At 47.0% G+C, this 27,664-nt stretch overlaps 1 protein-coding gene across 1 annotated transcript in view; it reads left to right on the top strand.

The window, feature by feature from the left end:
• Positions 1-17,909: 17,909 nt before the first annotated feature.
• LOC135056798 (ovostatin-like) overlaps positions 17,910-27,664 on the top strand; it is a 124,748-nt gene continuing 114,993 nt past the window's right edge. The window contains exon 1 of the mRNA XM_063962399.1: positions 17,910-18,021. The gene's annotated coding sequence lies outside the window, so the exon portion shown is untranslated. The remainder of the gene's footprint in view (positions 18,022-27,664) is intronic.

Here is a 27,664-nt window from a genome sequence, read left to right as displayed (position 1 = left end):
TACACAATTCTAAAACTGGGTGGCTAATATTCCACTAATGCAGTACTTTAGTTTGAATAGCAGCGGATTGATCTACAGTACAAGCTCTGGCAAATGGTCAGTGACAACTGTAATGTTAATATACAGTCCTGTACTGCATACTGTACACACAGATGGTGACCAATGGTCAGACGGAGAGAGTAAAAAAAATAAAAAAATAGTTGATACAGATGCAAACACTTGTGTATGCAGACACAACTAATGCGTGAAAGGAATAATGTAGCTCATTGACTTTAAAGTATGCAGAGTGCACTAAATACCGTGTTTTGCAATATGAGTATACGAGTCCCCTAATGGCATAAATGAACACCAATGGGAAAGAATCGCTGCTTGCATTACTTTTACACATGAACTTAGGTATCTTCCATGCAGTGACGTGGGCAAGCGGTGAAGGCTTCCGCCTCCCACGCTGAGAGTCCCGGGTTCGATTCCTAAAGAGCCAATCTATTTTTTTTTTTTCCCTGACATTCACTTACATTTTTTTTCATTCTTTGTAATCCATTGTAATACATTCAATGGAAGGGTGCACTGTCACATAAATCAGGGTACATCTGCTGGAGCGTCTGATTCCGCTATCTAAATTACAAAGCGGTAATGAGCACCCGTAGACATACCAATAAATATAAATTAGTGTATCCTGATGCAATCAACTGTTCAAGCAACACAGTACTGTAGATCATCGGCGATAGAGAATCTGTGTTGTACTTTATGAGAAGGGATCACTGCTACTGTACCATTTACACACCTACTGTATCTATCAAAGCGACTGCAGTTCTCTATGTGATTTTCATATACAGTATACTGTAGTATTGTGTTGTACATTTATTGTAACCTGACCTCCCTCCCTGTCTACTGCATGAACTGTGCAGGCTCCCAGGGTGTAAGTGGATGGGGGTAGGGCGAGGTAGTGGAAAATATAGTGTTCAAAGAAAAGGCATAATAAAAATCAAGGGGAACTGATGTCCTGGGCGCAAGATGAACAACCTGGGATGCCTGGGACACACGCCATCTGGAACGCACACCGTCTGGGATGCACGATTTCTAAGACGCACAACGTCTGAGACGCACAACATTTTAGACCCTGATTGTGATTGCGGTATACAGTACTGTATGATGGCTGCCAGGGACTGTCCCCATTGAATGGGGGAGCTACGTCTCCTTGTTTGCTGGCAGGACAGAGCTATCGCCAGCAACGAGGAGACGGTTAGGACGTACCAAAGGGCACGCAGGGAGATCCTCCGGAAGTACAACCAGAGTAGGACCATGAGGTCACTCCAAAGGTGGTGGAGTGACCTTGTCCAGAGAACCCCAAGACGCCTGTAGGCCATTCGTGACTGTACGTACATTACAGAAGATTGCTGTACTTTAAGTTGCTGTAATTACAGGTACTGTATAAAACAGGGTCTGCTGTAGCAGCAGGTATCCGGTCTATACAGTACATGTGGTAAACAAATGGTTAATCAAGGTGCAAGCGTTAACCAGGGTCAAAAGGTAAATTTTTTGTAAAATAATTTTTTCCATTTTTTTTGCATTTACTATCCATGCCAAAAACGACACCGCCTAGGTCGACGCACCTTAGGTCAACACCAATTGATTGACACCAGATATAGGTTGACATGGCTGTTAAGTTGACATGGCAAAACGTTGACATGAGTTTTTGAAAAAAAATGGTTAAACTTGTTTATACAGTTTTTTACGATCCACGTGGACTACAATTGTGAATAGTAACCTGTGCCAACCACAGCGAGGCACCCTGCCCGAAGCATGGTGAGCGGAAATGGTTCACTAATTGGGGTTCCCATTCACTGTACGAAGAAAACGACACCCAAAAAATATAAAGTACTCATGTTGACCTTTTTCCATGTCGACCTTGATGCCTTTCCACAAATTGGGTTCGCTATGGAGAGAGTTACTCTTGGTATCAGAGGAGGAGACTTAGATGGGGAACTATTAAAGAGGGAAACCAGATGGATTTTCCTCATAGACAGTATGAAACCCAGAGGAATCAATGAAAATAACAGCTATCAACCCTTTCTATGAACACCTAAATTAGATTTATTCTAAAACTAAGACCATGATCAAAATAGTAGATCATCTTGATCTTTCTGGTTTCTCAAACCTTCTGTAGACGAATCTTTTTCGAATCTTCAAATCTACTGCCTTATAAGGTATTTATTTATGAATACTTCTCCAGACATACCATAATCTAATTTATGTTAAGATATGCACCCACTTTCTTTGGATATATTATAATCTAATTCATTTATGAATGAAAATATTCATTTATCTTTTTCAGATATATTGCAAACCAATTTCCCTATTTAGGAAGAGCTTGCCTGTATATGAAGAGGACATATATACACATATCTATGTCCATATTATCTATGAATGGAGAGTGTATCGGTGTATAGAGAACATACTAGAAAAGAAGAATCAATTACTTACCATTATGAATGTATTGCAACTCAATCCATCTACGAATGAAGAACTTACCTGTGCATCGGGAGATCACATATTTGAGTCCATTTTATTTATGAATGAAATATGTATCTGTGTATAGAGAACACACTAGAAAAAATAATCCATTATTTACCTTTTTGAACTTAATCCGTCTATGAATGAAGATCTTACCTGTGTATGGGGAGACCACATATTTGAGTCCACTTTATCTATGAATGATGAATTTATTTTTGTATATAGAATTCATTAGGGAAACCACAAAACTATTTTGAGACTTTGAATTAGTGGACCCTTTAAGTATAAATAAGAGTAGTATAAAGTATAAATAACTCATTAGAGAAATGAAGAACCCATCAATGAATAAAATATGGAATAAGCTAGTATACAATGAACAAAATATGGAATAAGCTAGTAATAGATTGTTGATATAAGATCGGTCCATAGGGATGTAACTTTTAACAATATAAATGGCAACTATATTGGATTTGGGATATCTATGATGGCATACATTATATTTATGCAATGGAGATATATGTATGCCTTTCATTATACATGAGTCATTAAAGATGCATCAATATTGGTAGATGCACATATCTAATCTAATCTCATATATATATATATATACTGTATTATTCCTAATATTTTTCCTTTTTCGAAAAAATGGACACTCTATAATATATGTCACACACTTCCCCTTCTCTCTTACCTTTCTTTCTTTCCTTTCTTTGTTGTTACAAATTCACAATTTTCATTAGCATTATTTGATTGATTTTCCCACTTTTAGTTCACATTCACAACACATATTCTATATCTGATTAATATATTCACAATGTAAATGATGCATTATATGTAAAATGCATTACAGATTTTGAGTTATATCAAAATGTACATGATACTCTTCACTATTTTGAGATACAATGTAGAGATACACATACACAAATAAACACGCATTTACTAAGATAAATTGCCCGACGTAAATATATAATTCACCACCTATATATTCTTCTCGTGTATAATGTAGGTTGCATATGAGAAGAATATAGTATATTAATCTATACACACGAACTAATATGGATCTTTAGGACACTTACTTTTATGTAAGCCACACATTTTATCATACATTTTGTCACATGTAATGTTCGATGTTAGTTAAAATTAGTGGTCACTCATGGTTATTATGTGACATAAATATATTATTAGTCGAAATTAACATAATCATATTAATATTATAGAAACAATAACAATAAATTGATAGATAATATTTACGAATAAGAACTTCTTTATGATAATGAGATAAGACCCATTTATAAATAAATATAATAATAAGAATTTGTATTAAAATTTCCCCTTAGTTTATAAGTTTTATATAGGATCCCAAATGGTACCAATTGGTTTCTCATTTCTATAATATTCATGATAATTTGTAAGCAAAGTTACTCATCTCACCGATGTTATAAAAGATATCTAATATTTAATCTTTACTAATTAAAACTCATATAATTAACATACAATTCCACGAGATGATTGACATATATATAAATAAAAAAATTATATAAAAAAAAACTTTAAAAGAAATTCTTTATTTACAGACAGTACTGATAAATTAATAAAGTGAATGTTTTAATTTAAAATGTAACATAGCCAATGCTGCAATAGAAAATGTATTGCTCATATGGGAAGGTGAGTAATGAAAGATTAACATCCCAATTAGACAGTGATAGGTGGGGCTGGAACTAATTACACACGGAGCAGCTCCAACGGATTCTATCATGTCACTGAATTTGAATGACCCACGAGACAAACTGATTGGCAGCAGATGGAATAAAAGGATACCCCACCCGCTGCCTCAGGTTACCCTGACGAAGCAAATGCGAAACGTACGTAGGACCTGAGCGTCCTACGTGCCTGTCTCTCATGTCCTACTAACTGTATAAACTTATTATCTGTGCTCACTATCGAATAGGGATATTAATGATTATACATTTCATTACAAAACTACTTATTGGCAGAGCGGTGCAACGAGACCCTAAAAAATAGGGGTAGTCATTACTACCATAATAGTAATCCTAGATTTACTCAATATATTTCTGGTGTAGGATTGTCTATATATGTTTGAATAGCAGGATATTTGATTATATTAAGAGAGCCTAGACAAAGGATCCTTCCTACCATTACCGCATCAGCCTGGAAAACATGTGTATACATCTGTGTTCGGTTACACAATTACCCGACACAGAGGGAGCTTTTTGAATACACAGTGGGGTATATATACTAAGCTCCCGATTTTGACCGATTTTGTGTTTTTTTTTTCCAAAGTGTCATCTCCGGAATTTACTAAACACAAATCTTGGCAGTGATGAGGGCATTCGTATTTTTTTTGAAGGCAGAGAAAAAAAATACGAATGAATACACCATCGGTCAAACACGCCTGTTATTTGATACAACTCGGTAATTTACTAAAACATCATATTCGCAATCACTGCTGGCAATAGCCAAACACTGCTGTGAAAAAGTACAAATCATTAAAAAAGCAGTTTTCAAATAGACCTGCTTTCTTTACCCGTATTCTGATAGGCATGCACGGAACTGTAAGATCCGTGCATGCTTATTGTGGTTCTCCAAGTACCAGCTTGCGGGGGAGGCTTGCTGGGACTTTAGTTCTGCTACAAAAAAACAATATTTTTTTTTACACAAAAGGCTATCAGCCTCTCATCCACCGCCCACGGATGGGGAGGACAGTCTCGGGCTTCACCCCTGGTCCTTGTGTGGCTGGAGGGGTGACCGCTTAATTTCGCTCTGGCTAGTGGAGCCGGTGCTGGTGCAATAAATACGGGGGACCCCTACGTTTTTTTGACCCCCGTATTTTTTGCACCAGGACAAGGCGCAGAGCCCCGTGCTGATTGTTTAAATATGGGGAACCCCAGTCAGTTTTTTCCCTGTATTTTTACAACCAGGACCAGCTCAAAGAGCCAGAGGCTGCTTATGCTTAGGCGGAGGGACCCCATGCAAATTTTTGGGGGATTTTTAACTCTTCCTTCACTTGTCATAATGCACACAATGAAGCCCTGCATGGATCTTACAGATCTGGCTGGGATTTATTGTGTTAAGTCCGGCAGTGTTTTACTAATCACTCCTGTAAAACACTGCCTGACATTACAAATTACATCGGCATCGGAAAAAACGAAAATGCAGAATACGACAGCATAGTAAATGAGACAGAAAAAAACAAAAAGTTGCAAATTCACACTACTGATGTCATTCGTGTTTAATCTCCCACCAAATCCCGACAATTACGAATCTTAGTAAATATACCCCAGTGTCTGTTTAGATGCATAATACATTATAACAACTGACACTATAATTGCATTACATATAGTATCTGTCACGTGTATAATTAAAATACATACGAGATTCTAAAATAGTCAATGTTTGTGTCTGGCTATATAACTACCCGACACAGCGGAGGATTTCAGGCCATACAGTGTCTATATAGATGTACGATACACTGTAATATTAGACACTATAATCAGATCATATAGTGCCTGCCATAATCCCAATTCAAATACAGTATGATATCTTGCAATTAGACCATTCACAATGCCGACCGGTTGTCTAATATAGTACTATAGGGAACCTTGTAATTAGATCTTATATGGTACCCGTTACATCTTCAATATAACATAATACAAGACCCGGCGATCAGAGTGCGAACAGTGCCTGGCGGATCCCCAAATATAATGTGATAGATGCACACACAGTATATTATATGAGTGTGTAATAGTGAATGTACGTTTGGTGTACTCACTTTGCATAACAAATATATGTCGGATTTTACAGTATCAGAATAGCATGAAGCAATGATAACAAAATACTTGCTATCCATTTAGACATATAGGAGGTCATTCCGAGTTGTTCGCTCGGTAAAAATCTTCGCATCGCAGCGATTTTCCACTTAATGCGCATGCGCAATGTCCGCACTTTGACTGCGCCAAGTAATTTTGCTATGCACTTAGGAATTTTACTCACGGCATTTTCATCGTTCTGGCGATCGTAATGTGATTGACAGGAAATGGGTGTTACTGGGCGGAAACAGGCCGTTTTATGGGCGTGTGGGAAAAAACGCTACCGTTTCCGGAAAAAACGCAGGAGTGGCTGGAGAAACGGAGGAGTGTCTGGGCGAACGCTGGGTGTGTTTGTGACGTCAAACCAGGAACGACAAGCAGTGAAATGATCGCAGATGCCGAGTAAGTCTGAAGCTACTCAGAAACTGCTACGAGGTGTGTAATCGCAATATTGCGAATACGTCGTTCGCAATTTTAAGATGCTAAGATTCACTCCCAGTAGGCGGCGGCTTAGCGTGAGCAACTCTGCTAAAATCGCCTTGCGAGCGAACAACTCGGAATGACCTCCATAGACACGGCTCATCATATTGGACGATAGATACGATTTTTGTATGGTACTATCCAAATCAAATTAAGTGTATAGCATACTGTATATGCTTCTCAGACAACAGACTATAGGGTAAAATATATTGTCTCCTATTGCGTAATAATACCTTCAATCCAGGAGAACTACCTACCATCTCGTACCACCCTATGTGTTCTATATAGTGTGAGTAGCAGCTATTATGCCATTACTGCTAATTTGAGTCCCATATTACATAGTTACAATGAGAATCTCTTGCCATCTATAAATAGTGTCAAGACGTAGCATACTATCATTCAAATGGGATCCGGAATATATACATAAATAACTATAGTAGAAGTGGCACTATGATGTTATGACACCATGACCTGTAATTGAAATATGTGTCACAGGTATCAGACACAATATACATATAATTGTTGCTTAATAATCACTGTCTGGATGAGTGAACAGAACAAGGAGGATATATTGAATGTAGTATATTCAGGTTGACAGGGTAAAAGCACGCTACACGACACACCTAATTTGGGATTCTAATTACAATTGAAATAAAGGAGTAAATACTAGAAAGGGAGGGGAAGAATTTACAATATTTGCAATATTTGTGACACTGATAGGTGAGAGACCTTAAGACACCAAATCATACGCATAGGGGTCACCCTACCCTATGGATTATTACCAGGGCTTGACACTATTAAGGGCCTGACACTATTAAGTGAGAGGTGATTTTGATATTTAGATTATTAGAAAAATATACTCACAAATTTAATCAAGCAATACCTGACACTATATGTGAGAGGTAGATGGACCTTATATCTGACACTATATGAGAGAGATGATCCATCAATATATCTGATACTATATAAAAAAATCTGACTATGACACCTGACACTATATGTGAGAGGTGACCTGTCAATTCAACTGACACTATTTGTAAGAGTGAATCCCTTGAACCTGACACTATGGGGGTCATTCCGAGTTGTTCGCTCGGTAAATTTCATCGCATCGCAGCGATTTTCCGCTTAGTGCGCATGCGCAATGTCCGCACTGCGACTGCGCCAAGTAAATTTGCTATGAAGTTAGGATTTTTACTCACGGCTTTTTCTTCGCTCAGGCGATCGTAATGTGATTGACAGGAAATGGGTGTTTCTGGGCGGAAACAGGCCGTTTTATGGGCGTGTGGGAAAAAACGCTACCGTTTCCGGAAAAAACGCAGGAGTGGCCGGAGAAACGGAGGAGTGTCTGGGCGAACGCTGGGTGTGTTTGTGACGTCAAACCAGGAACGACAAGCACTGAAATGATCGCAGATGCCGAGTAAGTCTGAAGCTACTCAGAAACTGCTACGAGGTGTGTAATCGCAATATTGCGATTACTTCGTTCGCAATTTTAAGATGCTAAGATTCACTCCCAGTAGGCGGCGGCTTAGCGTGAGCAACTCTGCTAAAATCGCCTTGCGAGCGAACAACTCGGAATGACCCCCTATATTTGAGAGGTAATTTGGATTATATTTAACTTATCTATAACTTATATACACTGCCCAAAAAAATAAAGGGAACACTTAAACAACACAATGTAACTCCAAGTCAATCACACTTCTGTGAAATCAAACTGTCCACTTAGGAAGCAACACTGATTGACAATCAATTTCACATGCTGTTGTGCAAATGGAATAGACAACAGGTGGAATTATAGGCAATTAGCAAGACCCCCCCCCCCTCCCCCCCAATAAAGGAGCTGTTCTGCAGGTGGTGACCACAGACCACTTCTCAGCTCCTATGCATTCTGGCTGATGTTTTGGTCACTTTTGAAAGATGGCGGTGCTTTCACTCTAGTGGTAGCATGAGACGGAGTCTACAACCCACACAAGTGGCTGAGGTAGTGCAGCTCATCCAGGATGCGAGCTGTGGCAAGAAGGTTTGCTGTGTCTGTCAGTGTAGTGTCCAGAGCATGGAGGCGCTACCAGGAGACAGGCCAGTACATCAGGAGACGTGGAGGAGGCCATAGGAGGGCAACAACCCAGCAGCAAAACTGCTACCTCCGCCTTTGTGCAAGGAGGAAAAGGAGGAGCACTGCCAGAGCCCTACAAAATGACCTCCAGCAAGCCACAAATGTGCATTTGTCTACTCAAACGATCAGAAACAGACTCCATGGGGTACATTTACTAAGCTCCCGATTTTGACCGAGATGCCGTTTTTTCATCAAAGTGTCATCTCGGTAATTTACTAAGCAATAATCACGGCAGTGATGAGGGCATTCGTAATATTTTGAAGTCCTAGGAAAAAATCACGAATGAATACACCATCGGTCAAAACGCGGCTGTTTAAGTATGAATCTCGGTCATTTACTAAGAAGTGCAAAGCAAAAAAAATCAAAACACTGCCGTGAAAAATTACAACTCGTAAAAAAGTGCTAAAAAAAAAACAGACCTGCTTTTTTTTTTCGTGATTGGATAGGCATGCACGGATCCATGAGATCCGTGCATGTATATCAGTTGGAAGGGGTGGGAAAGTGCTTATTTTTTAAAAAAAAATTGCGTGGGGTCCCCCCTCCTAAGCATAACCAGCCTCGGGCTCTTTGAGCCGATCCTGGTTGCAAAAATATGGGATAAAAAATGACAGGGGTTCCCCCATATTTAAGCAACCAGCATCGGGCTCTGCGCCTGGTCCTGGTCCCAAAAATACGGGGGACAAAAAGAGTAGGGGTCCCCCGTATTTTTAAAACCAGCACCGGGCTCCACTAGCTGGACAGATAATGCCACAGCCGGGGGTCACTTTTATATAGTGCCCTGCGGCCGTGGCATCAAAAATCCAACTAGTCACCCCTGGCCGGGGTACCCTGGGGGAGTGGGGACCCCTTAAATCAAGGGGTCCCCCCCCCAGCCACCCAAGGGCCAGGGGTGAAGCCCGAGGCTGTCCCCCCCCATCCAATGGGCTGCGGATGGGGGGGCTGATAGCCTTTGTTGTTAAAGAAAAGATATTGTTTTTAGTAGCAGTACTACAAGTCCCAGCAAGCCTCCCCCGCATGCTGGTACTTGGAGAACCACAAGTACCAGCATGCGGCGGAAAAACTGGCCCGCTGGTACCTGTAGTACTATTACTAAAAAAATACCCAAAAAAAGACAAGACACACACACCGTGAAAGTATAATTTTATTACATACATACACACATACATACATACTTACCGTAAGTTCCCACGCAGGTCGGTCCTCTTCTCCAGTAGAATCCAAGGGGTACCTGTTGAAGAAATTATACTCACGAGATCCAGGGGTCCAGGCTCCTCGGGAAATCCAGGGGTAATCCACGTACTTGAAAAAAATAACAAAACGGTGTCCCGACCACGAACTGAAAGGGGACCCATGTTTGCACATGGGTCACCTTTCCACGAATGCCAGAAACCCACTTTGACTTCTGTCTAAGTGGGTTTCTTCAGCCAATCAGGGAGTGCCACGTTGTAGCACTCTCCTGATCAGCTGTGTGCTCCTGTCCTCACTGACAGGCGGCACACGGCAGTGTTACAATGTAGCGCCTATGCGCTACATTGTAACCAATGATGGGAACTTTCTGCCCTGCGGTGGACCTAAAGTGACGTCACCGCTGAGCAGAAAGTTCCCATCATTGGTTACAATGTAGCGCATAGGCGCTACATTGTAACACTGCCGTGTGCTGCCTGTCAGTGAGGACAGGAGCACACAGCTGATCAGGAGAGTGCTACAACGTGGCACTCCCTGATTGGCTGAAGAAACCCACTTAGACAGAAGTCAAAGTGGGTTTCTGGCATTCGTGGAAAGGTGACCCATGTGAAAACATGGGTCCCCTTTCAGTTCGTGGTCGGGACACCGTTTTGTTATTTTTTTCAAGTACGTGGATTACCCCTGGATTTCCCGAGGAGCCTGGACCCCTGGATCTCGTGAGTATAATTTCTTCAACAGGTACCCCTTGGATTCTACTGGAGAAGAGGACCGACCTGCGTGGGAACTTACGGTAAGTATGTATGTATGTGTGTATGTATGTAATAAAATTATACTTTCACGGTGTGTGTGTCTTGTCTTTTTTTGGGTATTTTTTTAGTAATAGTACTACAGGTACCAGCAGGCCAGTTTTTCCGCCACATGCTGGTACTTGTGGTTCTCCAAGTACCAGCATGCGGGGGAGGCTTGCTGGGACTTGTAGTACTGCTACTAAAAACAATATCTTTTCTTTTACAACAAAGGCTATCAGCCCCCCCATCCGCAGCCCATTGGATGGGGGGGGACAGCCTCGGGCTTCACCCCTGGCCCTTGGGTGGCTGGGGGGGGGGACCCATTGATTGAAGGGGTCCCCACACCCCCAGGGTACCCCGGCCAGGGGTGACTAGTTGGATTTTTGATGCCACGGCCGCAGGGCACTTTATAAAAGTGACCCCCGGCTGTGGCATTATCTGTCCAGCTAGTGGAGCCCGGTGTTGGTTTTAAAAATACGGGGGACCCCTACTCTTTTTGTCCCCCGTATTTTTGGGACCAGGACCAGGCGCAGAGCCCGATGCTGGTTGCTTAAATATGGGGGAACCCCTGTCATTTTTCCCCCCATATTTTTGCAACCAGGATCGGCTCAAAGAGCCCGAGGCTGGTTAGGCTTAGGAGGGGGGACCCCACGCATTTTTTTTTTTGATTTTACATTGTTTAATTAAAAAAAAAAAAAAAATGAACCCCAGCACGGATCACACAGATCCGGCCGAGATTGATTGTAAAAAAAGTCGGCAGTGTTTTGCTAATCACTGCCGTAAAAATATAAAAAAAAACCACGAATGACATCGACATCGGAAGAAAAGAAAAACCCGAATACGACAGCTTAGTAAATCCATCGTAACAAATTCAAAAAGTTGCAGTTTTACACTTTCGATGTCATTCGTGATTGAACTTTGACCTGTTTCCGAAAAATACGAATGTTAGTAAATTTACCCCCATGAGGGTGGTATGAGGGTCCGATGTCCACAGGTGTGGGTTGTGTTTACAGCCCAACACCGTGCAGGACATTTTGCATTTGCTAAAGAACACCAAGATTGGCAAATTCGCCACTGGCGCCCTGTGCTCTTCACAGATGAAAGCAGGTTCTCACTGAGCACATGTGACAGACATGACAGAGTCTGGAGACGCCAAGGAGAACGTTCTGCTGCCTGCAACATCCTCCAGCATGACCGGTTTGGCAGAGGGTCAGTAATGGTGTGGGGTGGCATTTCTTTGGGGGGCCGCACAGCCCTCCATGTGCTCGCCAGAGGTAGCCTGACTGCCATTAGGTACCGAGATGAGATCCTCAGACCCCTTGTGAGACCATATGCTGGTGCGGTTGGCCCTGGGTTCCTCCTAATGCAAGACAATGCTAGACCTCATGTGGCTGGAGTGTGTCAGCAGTTCCTGCAAGACGAAGGCATTGATGCTATGGACTGGCCTGCCCGTTCCCCAGACCTGAATCCAATTGAGCACATCTGGGACATCATGTCTCGCTCCATCCACCAACACCACATTGCACCACAGACTGTCCAGGAGTTGGCGGATGCTTTAGTCCAGGTCTGGGAGAAAATCCCTCAGGAGACCATCCGCCACCTCATCAGGAGCATGCCCAGGCATTGTAGGGAGATCATACAGGCACGTGGAGGCCACACACACTACTGAGCCTCATTTTGACCTGTGTTAAGGACATTACATAAAAGTTGGATCAGCATGTAGTGTGTTTTTCCACTTTAATTTTGAGTGTGACTCCAAATCCAGACCTCCATGGGTTAATAAGTTGGATTTCCATTGATCATTTTTGTGTGATTTTGTTGTCAGCACATTCAACTATGTAAAGAACAATGTATTTAATAAGAATATTTCATGCATTCAGATCTAGGATGTGTTGTTTAAGTGTTCCCTTTTTTTTTTGAGCAGTGTATATATAAAACACCCTCCCTTTATAGGATCCTATATAACTATATAACGTGCTGACTTTGTACCTGTTACCGTGAATGTAATTTGAAAAAAAAGGAATTATTTGTTAATTACGACCACTTATTAAATGAACCTTTGGCTTGAAATCTACAATACCCTTTACCAGACACAAATGATCATCTCCTATATATTAGCCCAGATCTGTGACTTTGTGCCTCATTTGCTAACGCTGGGCGGAGTCACAACACTAGGCGGAGTTAGTCAAATGAGTCACAGATCTGGGCAAATCTATAGGAGACTAGGAGCAGAAGCAGATGGTATAGGCATGGCACAGGCAGGGGTGCATACCTCCCAGCTTTCTTCAGGCAGAAGGAGGGACACAAATGGGGCGTTGCCAATGAAAAAGGGGGCGTGGCTCCACGGATGAGCTGCTATCACAAGCCGCGCCCCTTTTTCATCAGTGAGGGGCATGCCCAGCGCTCTGAACTGCTGGCATGCCCCCAGGGGCGGATTATGAGTCCGGGGGGCCCAGGGCACTTGAGACAGGGGGCCCTATCTTACTGCTGTGTCTGCTGTTAGTTCAGGTGCGTGGCCTAATCACGGGCCATGTGGTCACGCGGTGCGTACCCCCTGCCCCCCCTTAATCAGGATCTGCTGCCGGACCCCCCCTTAATCCATACCCCCTGATGACCCCTCTCCCTCTGTCTCCACTATATAGATGCTGTGCGCATGCACACAGCGTCTATTCACCGCTGCTCTGCTAAGCAGAACAGTGAGTACAGGAGCTTCCCAACTGCCCCCCCACCGAGGGACACTGCGGCCCGCGGGTAGGACAGCGGGACAGACCCCAAAAAATGGGACTGTCCTTTGAAAATCGGGACAGTTGGGAGGTATGAGGGTGTGTGAGGGGGTATGCCGTACAGACAGACGGTCACCGGTTCACTGTGTGCTTGACCCCCCACGTCAGCATGCTCAGCAGGAGCTCTCTGGCGCGGAGGAGCGTCACTTTCTGGCACACTCCACGCTTCTTAGCTGTAGTTTTATGGGGCACCTGCCACTGTGCAGGTTCCGTACTGCCTCTGCTATCTCCAGCCCCGGCAACCCCACCGCTAGCCGCAGTGCTGCTGTCCACAATGAGGTGCACCCAGCTCCTTCACACACTTTAGCTGGCGGGCATCGCTGCAGAAGTCCACACAGGATCTATCTCCCTCCTCCCTGCAGCCGCAGTGTCACCTGGGGGCTAACCAGTGACTCCCAGTCTCCCCTTACCACAGTGCCCGGCAGCCGCGAGGTCCGTGCATGCTATGACCCCCTCCTCCCTCCAGCTGCAGCATCTCCTGGGGGCTAACCAGTCACTTCCAGTCTCCCCTTACCACAGTGCCCGGCAGCTGCGCGAGGTCCGCTGTGTGTGACTGAGGAGTGGGGGGAGGGATGCGGGCGGGCAGAGGAAGCAGGACTCCAGCCTGAGATAGTCATCCATGCCAAGTCTCCACCAGCAGCAGATACCAACAGGTTGCAGTGGAACAGCAGCAGCCAGCAGCAGTGACTCCGGTAATACACATCTGTCTGTCACCACTGTTTTGTCCCTAATGCCAATCTCTCCCATGCCCTGTGTTCTGTCATGTCCCTGTCACCCCTGGCCTTGCCCTGTCACCATTATCCTGGCGCTGTCACCCTTATCCTGGCCCTGTCACCCTTATCTTGGCCCTGTCACCCCTATCCTGGCCCTGTCACCCCTATCATGGCCCTGTCACCCCTGTGCTTGCCCTGTCAACCCTATCCTGGCCCCGTCGCCCCTGTCCTGGCCCCATCACCCCTGTCCTGACCCCATCACTTCTGTTCTGACCCTGTCACCCCTGTCCTGTTCCTGTTACTGCATACCCTCCAACTAACTTTTTGGCAGGTACAGTACCCGCAGCACCTCCAGACCCCTCCCCTATGCACCACACTTCTGCACCTTCCCCTCCACCACATGCGGCACCCCTCCCCCACGCGCTGTGCCTCCAGACCCCCTCCACCACCCGCGGCTCCCACTCCCCCACCCCTCCACCACCCACAGCACCTCCAGACCCCCTCCACCATCAACCCCCTATATATGTCTCCCCCACACCTGCCCCCCCTCCACCCTTCAACATCTGCAAACACTCTCCCCATCCGCGCCCCCCCCCCCCCCAACCACGGCACCCCCGCACCCACCCCTCCACCACCTGCAGCGCCTCTGGACCCCCATCCGTCGCACCACCCGCACCTGCCCCTCTCCCACCTGCTGCACTTCCGGACCACCTACCCCACTGCCGGCACCCCCGCCCCTTCCCATCCCGCAACACCTCCGGAACCCTTCACCCAACCGCTACATCCCAGCACCTGCCCCTTCCCCACCCACGGCACCCCTGCCCCTCCTCCACCTGCAGTGCCTCGGACCCCTCCCCCATCTGCAGCCCCCACTCACCTGCCCCTCCCCCATCTGCAGCACCTCCCGACCCTTCCCTATCTGGGTCCCCCCCGCATTCACCCCCCTCTACCCACAGCATCTACAGACACCCTCCCCCATCCGCAGTCCCCCCCGCACCTGCTACATTCTGTACATCATGCCATGCAGGTGCTGTTCACACCGCCGCATGGGGCTGCGCCTCCTTCACCATCGCACGCTCTTTCATCGTGCAATATTTAACCACTAACAAAGGAATGCAGGTAATACTCCAATTAATACAAATATTGAACCCCAGAAAGGCATGCAAGGGTTAAGGGGGCATAGCCCCTTGCGACGGTGTGAAGAGCACCCATAGGGCGGGGTACCGTGGATGGGGGAGGGTGTCTGCAGATGCTGCGGGTGGAGGGGGGGGCAGATGTGGGGGAGACATATATGGGGGAGTTGATGGTGGAGGGGGCCTGGAGGTGCTGTGGGTGGTGGAGGAGCGAGGGAGTGGGAGCCATGGGTGGTGTAGGGGGTCTGGAGGCACAGCGTGTGGGGGAGGGGTGCCGCCTGTGGTGATGGGGAAGGTGCGGAGGTGTAGTGCATTGGGGAGGGGTCTGGAGGCGCTGCGGGTACTGTGCCTGCCAAAAAGGTAGTTGGAGGGTATGCAGTAACAGGGACAGGACAGGGTGACGGGGCCAGGCAAGGGGCGATGGGGCCAGGACAGGGGTTACGGGGCCAGGACAGGAGCGACGGGGCCAGGATAGGGTTGACAGGGTAAGCACAGGGGTGACAGGGCGTCGAGTGATGCACATGCCGCAGGGGGTGCTGGGAGGGATCTAATTGGATCCCTCCCAAAGGGGCTGTGTGATAGAAGTCCATAGGCTACTATTGGGCAACACCATCTGACCATGGCATTGCCAGCTAAACCCAAGTTCTGGAATCTATAACATTCTGGGGCTTGGTGCATACGAGATAAGTGGCCAAACCTCCAAAGACTTCATTTTTGGAAGTTTGGCCACATTTTTAGGTTTGCTGCATCCCACCCTTTGCATTACAGATGCTCACTACTAGCTCCTCTATCATCTCTCTGGATTAGCTCAGGCTGGGATAAATGTAATGAAGCTTCTAAAACAGACAAGTGGAAGTGCTGCCCATAGCGACCAATCAGATTTGGTCTATTAGTTCTTAAAATGCAATAGAGAACTAATTGCTAGAATCTGATTGGCTGCTACGGGGAACCCGTCCACTTTTTATTTTTAGAAACTTTAGTAAATCTACCCCCTGACTGTGTCACTCCACCACTCTCATAGACCACTCAGACTTGCCGCTGCCATAAATGGACACCTCAGGCTAAATTCTCCATCTCCTCACAGCAAATAAACAAAACCAAGTGGCATTCAACAATCAGAAAATTAAAACATTTATTTATAAAACTGTAACAACAAACCTCCCGGGGGTATGATACCAATTCATAGACATAAAATAGAAACTATTGAATACAATGTCGCTAAACATCCAGTGTAAACTTTAACACCATGTAAAGCAAATGCTGAGTAGGAGTTCCTTTGATAAAGAACTCCCAGAGGTAGCGTGATGAATAAAGTGTTCAAATGTTGCACTACTGCAAATGACTGAAGTGTATAGGTCTTATTGCATGAACGAGTCACTCACTTAGTAGGTGCAGATCCAGGGCGATCCTTAATCCATTTACATGTGCACCGGGTTCGGCGCTCCAATAGGAGATGGATCCCTAATGGTCTGCAGTGCTGTGTTCCAATGCGCACATGTACAAACGTTGCCAGACAAAATTGCCAGTGCTCTATTCCTGGCCACTGGATACTTGATAGCGAGGGGAGCCCGGAGCAATCTCCGTCAGCCTGCCGGTGTTGACCCGTGTGAGGGAGGGCGATGTCCACGTTCGCCGCCGGGCTGGAGCAAGGTGCAGCTGCTCCCAGGGCTGACAGGTTGACGCCAACGAGTGCACGATGGCACTGGAGTCTCAGCAGAGGTGTACAAACTGTACGGCAATGTGCCGGCTGTGCTCTCAAGGGCAACTCAGAGCAGACCTCGGTGCAGTATATGTCAGGCAATGGTTGTTCCACAGGACAGCAGGATATGTCAGGCAATGGTTGTTCCACAGGACAAAACACCTGTATCCTTTATTCTCCATTTCCTCACAGCGACTCGGCTGACAGTTTCCTCCTCTTTCAGTCCCATATCTGCTACCTCTCAGAGCCGTCCTCTCACATCTTTAAGAAGCTCTTCTTGTCACTGGAATGTGGCTGCCAGCAATCATACTCCACCCCCCTCCTCAGCCAGGTCCATCGGCAGGGCTGCCAAGAGAATTCCTGGGCCCTGGCCCAACAACTTCCTGAGTGCCCCCACCCCACCTGGAGGGGGTGTGACCACAGCATGCAAGGGAAATGGCCACACCTCTTTGGGGGGGTGTCTAGCACATGAGAAGCACCCACTTACAGGAGCATGACATGCCTCCCAGCCAGGGCAGTAGACAGCCTGGCTGGGCCCAGGTACTTTTCAGGGGGCATGGCCTAATCACAAGAGGCGTGGACCTAGGCCCCATCTGGGCCCCTCCATCAGGCCTGGGCCCAGGTAATATGTATCCTCTCCCTCCCTCTCTCTTGGTGCCACTGTCCATCAGAACCAACTGCCCAGCGATCTAAACTGTCACTATCATGGCTTATGCCCCATCTCCATGGCACACTAGCACTGCAGCCATCCTCAGCCCAAATGGCAGCATACATATGAGAGCCTGACAGGTAGGGGGCAGCTTGTGATGTAAATTGACCCTATAGTGTATGATTTAGCATTAAATTGTAGTTCTTGACCACTCCTCTAATCCACCCAGATCCTCAATCATGTGTTTTACCCCTACTGGTCATACTGGAAAATATAATAAGTAATGACCCTTTATAGCATCCTCTGTCATAATGAGCCTAATTCAGACCTGATCGGTGCTGTGCGTTTTTGCACAGCAGCCGATCAGGTCTGACCTGCGCATCCGCCGGTGCCGCAGTGCTCCGGCGCATGCCAGACAGCAGACGTCTGTCTCAGCCCTGCCATCTCCTCTTCCTGACTGACAGGCAGAGGCGGTCACTGGGCGGGAGGGGGTGGGCCGGTGGCGTTTGGCCACCGTTTAGGGAGCACGGTCTGGGCAATGCAGGCAGGCCAGGACCGTGCGGGGGGCGGGCAACGGTGGTTGTTTGACATCACATGCAACCGCTGCGACTAGCACAGCGACGGGTAGCTCCCTGCCAGCGTGCCGGAGATGCGCTGCCAGGGAGCTACTTTTCAAGTACAAAAGCATCCCCGCTGTGTGATGCTTTTGTACTTGAGCAAGGGGGAAGGGGGGGGGAGGTCAAGCCTGACATGCGGGTGAACTAGCCCTGCGCTGGGCGTTCCCCCGCATGTCTGTGTGCATGATCGTAGATGTGCTAAATTTAGCACACCTACGATCAGGTGTGATTTAAGCCCAATGTTGGAGGGATCTGCTGTGTAACCGCTATCACTCAGGAAGCTGGGAAGAGCAATATGTAAATGAATTCATTGGAAGAGGACACTCAAACAGTAGACAACTGTGCCTCTCCCACCCTAATCTCTATGGCGATGAAACTCAGATCTAGGAATCATGATAATATGTTATTTACCCCTCCCATGGTCCATTAGTCTCAGAGTGCTGTAGGGAACCTGCGGCATCGGCCTGTACTCCCTTTTGGAAGGTCCAGGCTACTTATAAGTCAGCGTGTGGAGGCCTCCCATGACTCTGATAGTGTTGAGACTGAGAGGTCACTCATAAATCATGAAGCAGTGATAAGAGTGGAGAAGTGAGCCAGTGGAGAAGTTGCAGATGGCAACCAATCAGCTACTACGTATAATTTTATAGATTGCACTTTGTAAATGTTACCTCAACGCTGATTGGTTGCTATGAGCAACGTCACTGGGAGCAAAGCAGAAAACACCAGTAAAATTTGCAACTTTGCAAAACCGTGCTGGACCGCAAGGGTGGGGCAGATTAAAATGTTCAGAGAGATTTAGAGTGAGGAGGGGCATGTATCAGCTCAGGGGTAGATAACTTGCGGCAAACCAGCTGCTGTTGAACTACATATCCCAGCATGCCCTGTCACAGTTTTGCTGTTAGAGCATGCTAGAACTCTGACAGGGCATGTTGGGATATGTAGTTCCACAGCAGCTGGTGTGTCACAGGCTGCCTATTCCAGGGGCATAATAAGATATTAAGGCCCATGTGTAGTTTGCGTGTGGACCTCATCCACTTTAGCAGATGGTGCAGGAGAGTTGAGTCTGGCACTGTAAGCCTACTGTGTCTAAACCCGTCTCCGGGACCAAGGCACCCACATCATGTTCCCGGTGATTTCTCTACTGCGCAGGGATATGTCAGATACACTATTGTCCCGATGTTTTGTGCAGCACCGCCGATGCGGGACTCTGGAGAGATGAGTAATAAACATTGGTGCAGGATAGTGTGGGCTGCACCCATTATATACAGGCCACTCGCCTACCCCTGTCCTAGCTTAACTCCAGATTGCAGTATAAAATAAGATTTTACTCACCGGTAAATCTATTTCTCGTAGTCCGTAGTGGATGCTGGGAACTCCGTAAGGACCATGGGGAATAGACGGGCTTCGCAGGAGACTGGGCACTCTATAAGAAAGATTTGGTACTATCTGGTGTGCACTGGCTCCTCCCTCTATGCCCCTCCTCCAGACCTCAGTTAGGATACTGTGCCCGGAAGAGCTGACACAATAAGGAAGGATTTTGAATCCCAGGTAAGACTCATACCAGCCACACCAATCACACCGTATAACTCGTGATACTATACCCAGTTAACAGTATGAAATATAACAGAGCCTCTCAACAGATGGCTCAACAATAACCCTTTAGTTAGGCAATAACTATATACAAGTATTGCAGAAAATCCGCACTTGGGATGGGCGCCCAGCATCCACTACGGACTACGAGAAATAGATTTACCGGTGAGTAAAATCTTATTTTCTCTGACGTCCTAGTGGATGCTGGGAACTCCGTAAGGACCATGGGGATTATACCAAAGCTCCCAAACGGGCGGGAGAGTGCGGATGACTCTGCAGCACCGAATGAGAGAACTCAAGGTCCTCCTCAGCCAGGGTATCAAATTTGTAGAATTTAGCAAACGTGTTTGCCCCTGACCAAGTTGCAGCTCGGCAAAGTTGTAAAGCCGAGACCCCTCGGGCAGCTGCCCAAGATGAGCCCACCTTCCTCGTGGAATGGGCTTTCACTGATTTAGGATGCGGCAATCCAGCCGCAGAATGCTCCAGCTGAATTGTGCTACAAATTCAGCGAGCAATAGTCTGCTTAGAAGCAGGAGCACCTATTTTGTTGGGTGCCTACAGGATAAGAAGCGAGTCAGTTTTCCTGACTCCAGCCGTCCTGGAAATATAATTTTTTAAGGCCCTGACTACGTCCAGTAACTTGGAATCTTCCAAGTCCCTAGTAGCCGCAGGCACTACAATAGGTTGGTTTAAGTGAAAAGCTGATACCACCTTAGGGAGAAACTGAGGACGAGTCCTCAATTCTGCCCTATCCATATGGAAAATCAGATAAGGGCTTTTACATGACAAAGCCGCCAATTCTGACACACGCCTGGCCGAAGCCAAGGCCAATAACATGACCACTTTCCACGTGAGATATTTCAGATCCTCAGTTTTAAGTGGCTCAAACCAATGTGATTTCAGGAAACTCAACACCACGTTGAGATCCCACGGTGCCACAGGAGGCACAAAAGGGGGCTGAATATGTAGCACTCCCTTTACAAAAGTCTGAACTTCAGGCAGTGAAGCCAGTTCTTTCTGGAAGAAAATCGACAGAGCCGAAATCTGGACTTTAATGGAACCCAATTTTAGGCCCATAGTCACTCCCGACTGTAGGAAGTGCAGAAAACGACCCAGCTGAAATTCCTCTGTTGGGGCCTTCCTGGCCTCACACCACGCAACATTTTTTCGCCAAATACGGTGATAATGGTTTGCGGTTACTTCTTTCCTGGCTTTTATCAGCGTAGGAATGACTTCCTCCGGAATGCCCTTATGCTTTAGGATCCGGAATTCAACCGCCATGCCGTCCAACGCAGCCGCGGTAAGTCTTGGAACAGACAGGGCCCCTGCTGTAGTAGATCCTGTCTGAGCAGTAGAGGCCATGGGTCCTCTGATATTATTTCTGTAAGTTCTGGGTACCAAGCTCTTCTTGGCCCATCCGGAACCACGAGTATCGTTCTTCCTCCTCGTTTTCTTATTATTCTCAGTACCTTTGGTATGAGAGGCAGAGGAGGGAATACATAAACCGACTGGTACACCCACGGTGTCACTAGAGCGTCCACAGCTATTGCCTGAGGGTCCCTTGACCTGGCGCAATATCTAGTTTTTTGTTTAGGCGGGACGCCATCATGTCCACCTGTGGCCTTTCCCAACGGTTTACCAACAGTTGGAAGACTTCTGGATGAAGTCCCCACTCTCCCGGGTGTCGGTCGTGTCTGCTGAGGAAGTCTGCTTCCCAGTTGTCCACTCCCGGAATGAACACTGCTGACAGCGCTAAGACGTGATTTTCCGCCCATCGGAGAATCCTTGTGGCTTCTGCCATCGCCATCCTGCTTCATGTGCCGCCCTGTCGGTTTACATGGGCGACTGCCGTGATGTTGTCTGATTGGATCAGTACCGGCTGGTTTTGAAGCAGAGGCCTTGCCAGACTTAGGGCATTGTAAATGTCCCTCAGTTCCAGAATATTTATGTGTAGGGACGACTCCTGACTTGACCAAAGTCCTTGGAAGTTTCTTCCCTGTGTGACTGCCCCCCAGCCTCGAAGGCTGGCATCCGTGGTTACCAGGACCCAGTCCTGTATGACGAATCTGCGGCCATCTTGAAGATGAGCACTATGCAGCCACCACAGTAGCGATACCCTGGTCCTTGGAGACAGGGTTATCAGCCGATGCATCTGAAGATGCGATCCCGACCACTTGTTCAAGAGGTCCCACTAAAAGGTTCTTGTATGGAACCTGCCAAATGGAATTTTGCTTTGTAAGAAGCTACCATTTTTCCCAGGACTTGTGTGCAGTGATGCACCGATACCTGTTTTGGTTTCAGGAGGTCTCTGACTAGAGATGACAACTCCTTGGCTTTCTCCTGCAGGAGAAACACTTTTTTCTGTTCTGTGTCCAGAACCATCCCCAGGAACAGTAGGCGTGTGGTAGGAACCAGCTGTGACTTTGGAATGTATAGAATCCATCCGTGCTGTTGTAGCACTTCCCGAGATAGTGCTACTCCGACCAACAACTGCTCCTTGGACCTCGCCTTTATAAGGAGATCGTCCAAGTACGGGATAATTAAAACTCCCTTTTTTCGAAGGAGTATCATCATTTCTGCCATTACCTTGGTAAAGACCCTCGGTGCCGTGGACAGTCCAAACGGCAGTGTTTGGAATTGGTAATGGCAATCCTGTACCACAAATCTGAGGTACTCCTGATGAGGATGGTAAATGGGGACATGTAGGTAAGCATCCTTGATGTCCAGGGATACCATGTAATCCCCCTCCTCCAGGCTTGCAATAACCGCCCTGAGCGATTCCATCTTGAACTTGATTTTTTTAATGTATGTGTTCAAGGATTTCAAATTTAAAATGGGTCTCACCGAACCGTCCGGTTTCGGTACCACAACCAGTGTGGAATAGTAACTCCGTCCTTGTTGAAGTAGGGGCACCTTGACTATCACCTGCTGGGAATACAGCTTGTGAATTGCCTCTAGCACAGCCTCCCTGCCTGAGGGAGTTGTCGGCAAGGCAGATTTGAGGAAACGGCGGGGGGGAGATGCCTCGAATTCCAGCTTGTACCCCTGAGATACTACTTGAAGGATCCAGGGATCCACCTGTGAGCGAGCCCACTGATCGCTGAAATTTTTGAGGCGGCCCCCCACCGTACCTGGCTACGCCTGTGGAGCCCCCGCGTCATGCGGTGGACTCAGAGGAAGCAGGGGAAGAATTTTGATTCTGGGAACTGGCTGCTGGTGCAGCTTTTTCCCTCTTCCCTCGTCTCTGTGCAGAAAGGAAGCGCCTTTGACCCGCTTGCTTTTCTGAAGCCGAAAGGACTGTACCTGATAATACAGTGCTTTTCTTAGGCTGTGAGGAAACCTGAGGTAAAAAAATTTCATCCCAGCTGTTGCTGTGGATACGAGGTCCCAGAGACCATCCCCAAACAATTCCTCACCCTTATAAGGCTCTATGTGCCTTTTAAAGTCAGCATCACCTGTCCAGTGTCGGGTCTCTAATACCCTCCTGACAGAATGGACATTGCAATAATTCTGGATGCCAGCCGGCAAAATATCCCTCTGTGCATCCCTCATATATAAGACGACGTCTTATGTTCGCAAAATAGTATTCCTGTTTGAAAGGGTTACAGACCACGCTGCAGCAGCACTATCTGCAGGTCTCAGTCTAGTACCTGAGTGTGTAAATACAAACTTCAGGATAGCCTCCTGCTATTTATCAGCAGGTACCTTCAAAGTGGTCGTATCCTAAGACGGTAGTGCCACCTTTTTTGACAAACGTGTGAGCGCCTTATCCACCCTAGGGGATATCTCCCAGCGTAACTTATCCTCTGGCGGGAAAGAGTACGCCATCAGTAACTTGTTAGAAATTACCAGTTTCTTATCGGGGGAACCCACGCTTTTTCACACTTCATTCACTCATTTGATGGGAGAACAAAACACTGCCTGCTTTTTCTCCCCACACATAAAACCCTTTTTTGTTTTTAGTGGTACTTGGGTTAATGTCAGAAATGTGTAACACATTTTTTATTGCCGGGATCATGTACCGGATGTTCCTAGTGGATTGTGTATATGTCTCAACCTCGTCGACACTGGAGTCAGACTCCGTGTCAACATCTGTGTCTGCCATCTGAGGGAGCGGGCGTTTTTAAGCCGCCTGGGCAGGCGCGGGCTGAGAAGCCGGCTGTCCCATAGCTGTTACGTCATCCAGCCTTTTATGTAAGGAGTTGACACTGTCGGTTAATACCTTCCACCTATCCATCCACTCTGGTGTCGGCCCACAGGGGGCGACATCTCATTTATCGGCATCTGCTCCGCCTCCACATAAGCCTCCTCATCAAACATGTCGACACAGCTGTACCGACACACCGCACACACACAGGGGATGCTCTGACTGAGGACAGGACCCCACACAGCCCTTTGGGGAGACAGAGAGAGAGTATGCCAGCACACACCGGAGCGCTATATAATGTAGGGATAAACACTATCACTGAGTGAATTTTCCCCAATAGCTGCTTGTATAAACAATATTGCGCCTAAATTTAGTGCCCCCCCTCTCTTTTTAACCCTTTGAGCCTGAAAACTACAGGGGAGAGCCTGGGGAGCTGTCTTCCAGCTACACTGTGAAGAGAAAATGGCGCCGGTGTGCTGAGGGAGATGGCTCCGCTCCTTTTTCGGCTGACTTTTCTCCCGCATTTTTCTGTATTCTGGCAGGGGTAATTACCACATATATAGCCTCTGGGGCTATATATTGTGGCTATTTTGCCAGCCAAGGTGTTTTTATTGCTGCTCAGGGCGCCCCCTCCCCAGCGCCCTGCACCCTCAGTGACCGGAGTGGGAAGTGTGTATGAGGAGCAATGGCGCACAGCTGCAGTGCTGTGCGCTACCTTGGTGAAGACTGAAGTCTTCTGCCGCCGATTTTCCGGACCATCTTCATGCTACTGGCTCTGTAAGGGGGACGGCGGCGCGACTCCGGGAACGAACACCAAGGACGGGTCCTGCGGTCGATCCCTCTGGAGCTAATGGTGTCCAGTAGCCTAAGAAGCCCAAGCTAGCTGCAAGCAGGTAGGTTCGCTTCTTCTCCCCTTAGTCCCTCGATGCAGTGAGCCTGTTGCCAGCAGGTCTCACTGTAAAATAAAAAACCTAATTTAAACTTTCTTTCTAGAAGCTCAGGAGAGCCCCTAGTGTGCAACCAGCTCGGGCCGGGCACAGAAATCTAACTGAGGTCTGGAGGAGGGGCATAGAGGGAGGAGCCAGTGCACACCAGATAGTACCAAATCTTTCTTATAGAGTGCCCAGTCTCCTGCGGAGCCCGTCTATTCCCCATGGTCCTTACGGAGTTCCCAGCATCCACTAGGACGTCAGAGAAAATAGATCTGCACAGTATGAAAAAGTAGCCAGCATTTACCATGCATGCAAACAAGTAACACTAATAAACAAATGTGCACCACTTGCACTGCACTATGGTTGGTTCAAGCCAGTACTTACCTACTCTCCAGGAGACTGCTGATTTTTAAGGCAGTCCCCTGCACCCCCAGAAGAGTGGCTATCCTCCCGCATTTTGCCCACGCCCCACCCAATTACTAGTGAAGTGGGCAGGATAGGAAGATAGTAACCCGAATTGTGGCACCGTATGGTGGGAGCGGGGCTAAAATTCTGCAAATCGCCATCATTTTAGCTCCGCCTTTTCCTCAAGTAGCCATGATTCACAGTATTTACCATGATGGGGCGGGGCCTAATGATGTGGAAGCTTTAATCTGCATGCACGCATGACAAGGGGGGGCGCGGTCACAGCAAAAAGGGCCACGACCATGGGCAATGGGGTGCGTGCCATGAGTCAGGGAAGCCTGGCCTTGCAGAACTCCCCCATCTCTCTGTATGCTGGGCAGGCAAACAGAGTGTCGGGAGGCTGTGCCTCTGATTCAAGAAATTTCTTTTTTTTTTTATAAAAGTGGTTAAACATGTCGGCCTGTGCAGAATGTTGACATGTTCACAATGTCAACATGTGAAATGTCAACACTGGAAATGCCAGCATTCTGCACAGACCAGCAGCGGAGGGTTGTGGTTAAGCAGCGGGAGGGGAGGGTTAGGTACTAGAGGTAGGGTTTGGCACTGGGGGAGAATTAGAGCTTGGGGTTAAGGCTAGTGATACTGACCACTGGAAGCACTGCTGGATCTGCCGGTAGTCCTCATCAGCTGACTGCCGACCCAGAAGACATTGCTGGGGCCGTCGGAACCGCCGTACTAGGTAAGTCACCACTAGAGCACCCGGGATGTTTTGTCTAATCATGTTAGCATTTTATAATTGTCAACCAGTGGTGAAAGTATGCAGGTACGCTTAGGTACGGAGTACCCTTAAAAATTAGGCAGCGGGTACGCAGTACCACCTGCCACACACTTTGCACCTGTGACCGCCATTACCACAATTATAATGCGCCACAAAGCAACAAGACAGTGGTGCTTGGCAGCATGACGGCACCTCACAGTTTGTCAGGGTTATTAGGAGCGCGACAGTGACATTATGATGTCACATCACGCTTCCTCCTCTTGCAGCTGTGGCTGGCGTGAAGAGAGGAGTCTGATTGCACTTTCCCGCGGCGTCCCTTCCTGGGAGCTATAGTGCAGCTGTTTCCCTTCACTCAGCTCGAGTGACACATCGGCACTGAGCAGCTTTTGTTCTTCACAGGCCGGGCTGCTGGGCACGTCTCTGGCTTCACTGTGTGGGGTCAATAATTTCTAATATAATGTGGACACTACTATATATATATGTGCCAATAGAGGAATGGGCGCACTTGGGTTGTTTTTCCACCCAATATTCAACGGGGAAAAACAGCAGTCTCCCTAAGATATTTACTCCTAATTTGTGAGCATAAAACCACATTTAAGATGTTCCATGTAAAATTTATTACAACATAAAAGCAATGATACAAAACGGTATAGTATCTCTTCTTGCAGATAACACCATATAGTACAGAGGACCAGTTGAAATAACTTTGATAGATTCCTCCTTCTCCTTTGACAATTCGGAGATTTGATGTTTATGAACAAATAACCCGACGCGTTTCGTCTTACTCTAAGACTTCATCAGGGGTATGTCTCTAGTGCTTGATAAATACTGTTAGTGCATCAATAAAATGGCAATTACGTATTCTGGATACTTGAAAAAACCACACACCGGTGGGGTACACAGGTGAAAGTTAGATTAAGCCTTATGGTTAAGTGCTTGAATAACAAGTTCAAACGCATAGGCCTGAACGCAAGTTCAAATAGGTATGTGACCTTATGATTCAGGGATTTGGATAACAAGTTCAAATACACAGGTCTACCACAATTTCATATGCGTGTGTAACCTTGCCAGCAGCTACAATAGCTTCAAGTCACAACCAGTGTAATCTTATATATGTTTATTACTATGGGGGCATTACTATATTTTTATTAGTGATGAGCAGGTTCGGTTTCTCGGGAACCGAACCCCCCCGAACTTCACCCTTTTTACATGGGTCCGAGCCATACTCGGATTCTCCCGTATGGCTCGGTTAACCCGAGCGCGCCCGAACGTCATCATCCCGCTGTCGGATTCTCGCAAGATTCGGATTCTATA

Source organism: Pseudophryne corroboree, chromosome 3 (assembly GCF_028390025.1).
Source record: "Pseudophryne corroboree isolate aPseCor3 chromosome 3, aPseCor3.hap2, whole genome shotgun sequence".
Classification (NCBI taxonomy): Eukaryota; Metazoa; Chordata; class Amphibia; order Anura; family Myobatrachidae; genus Pseudophryne; species Pseudophryne corroboree.
Note: the sequence above shows the minus strand (reverse complement) of the source record. Positions and strands in the feature narration are given on the sequence as shown.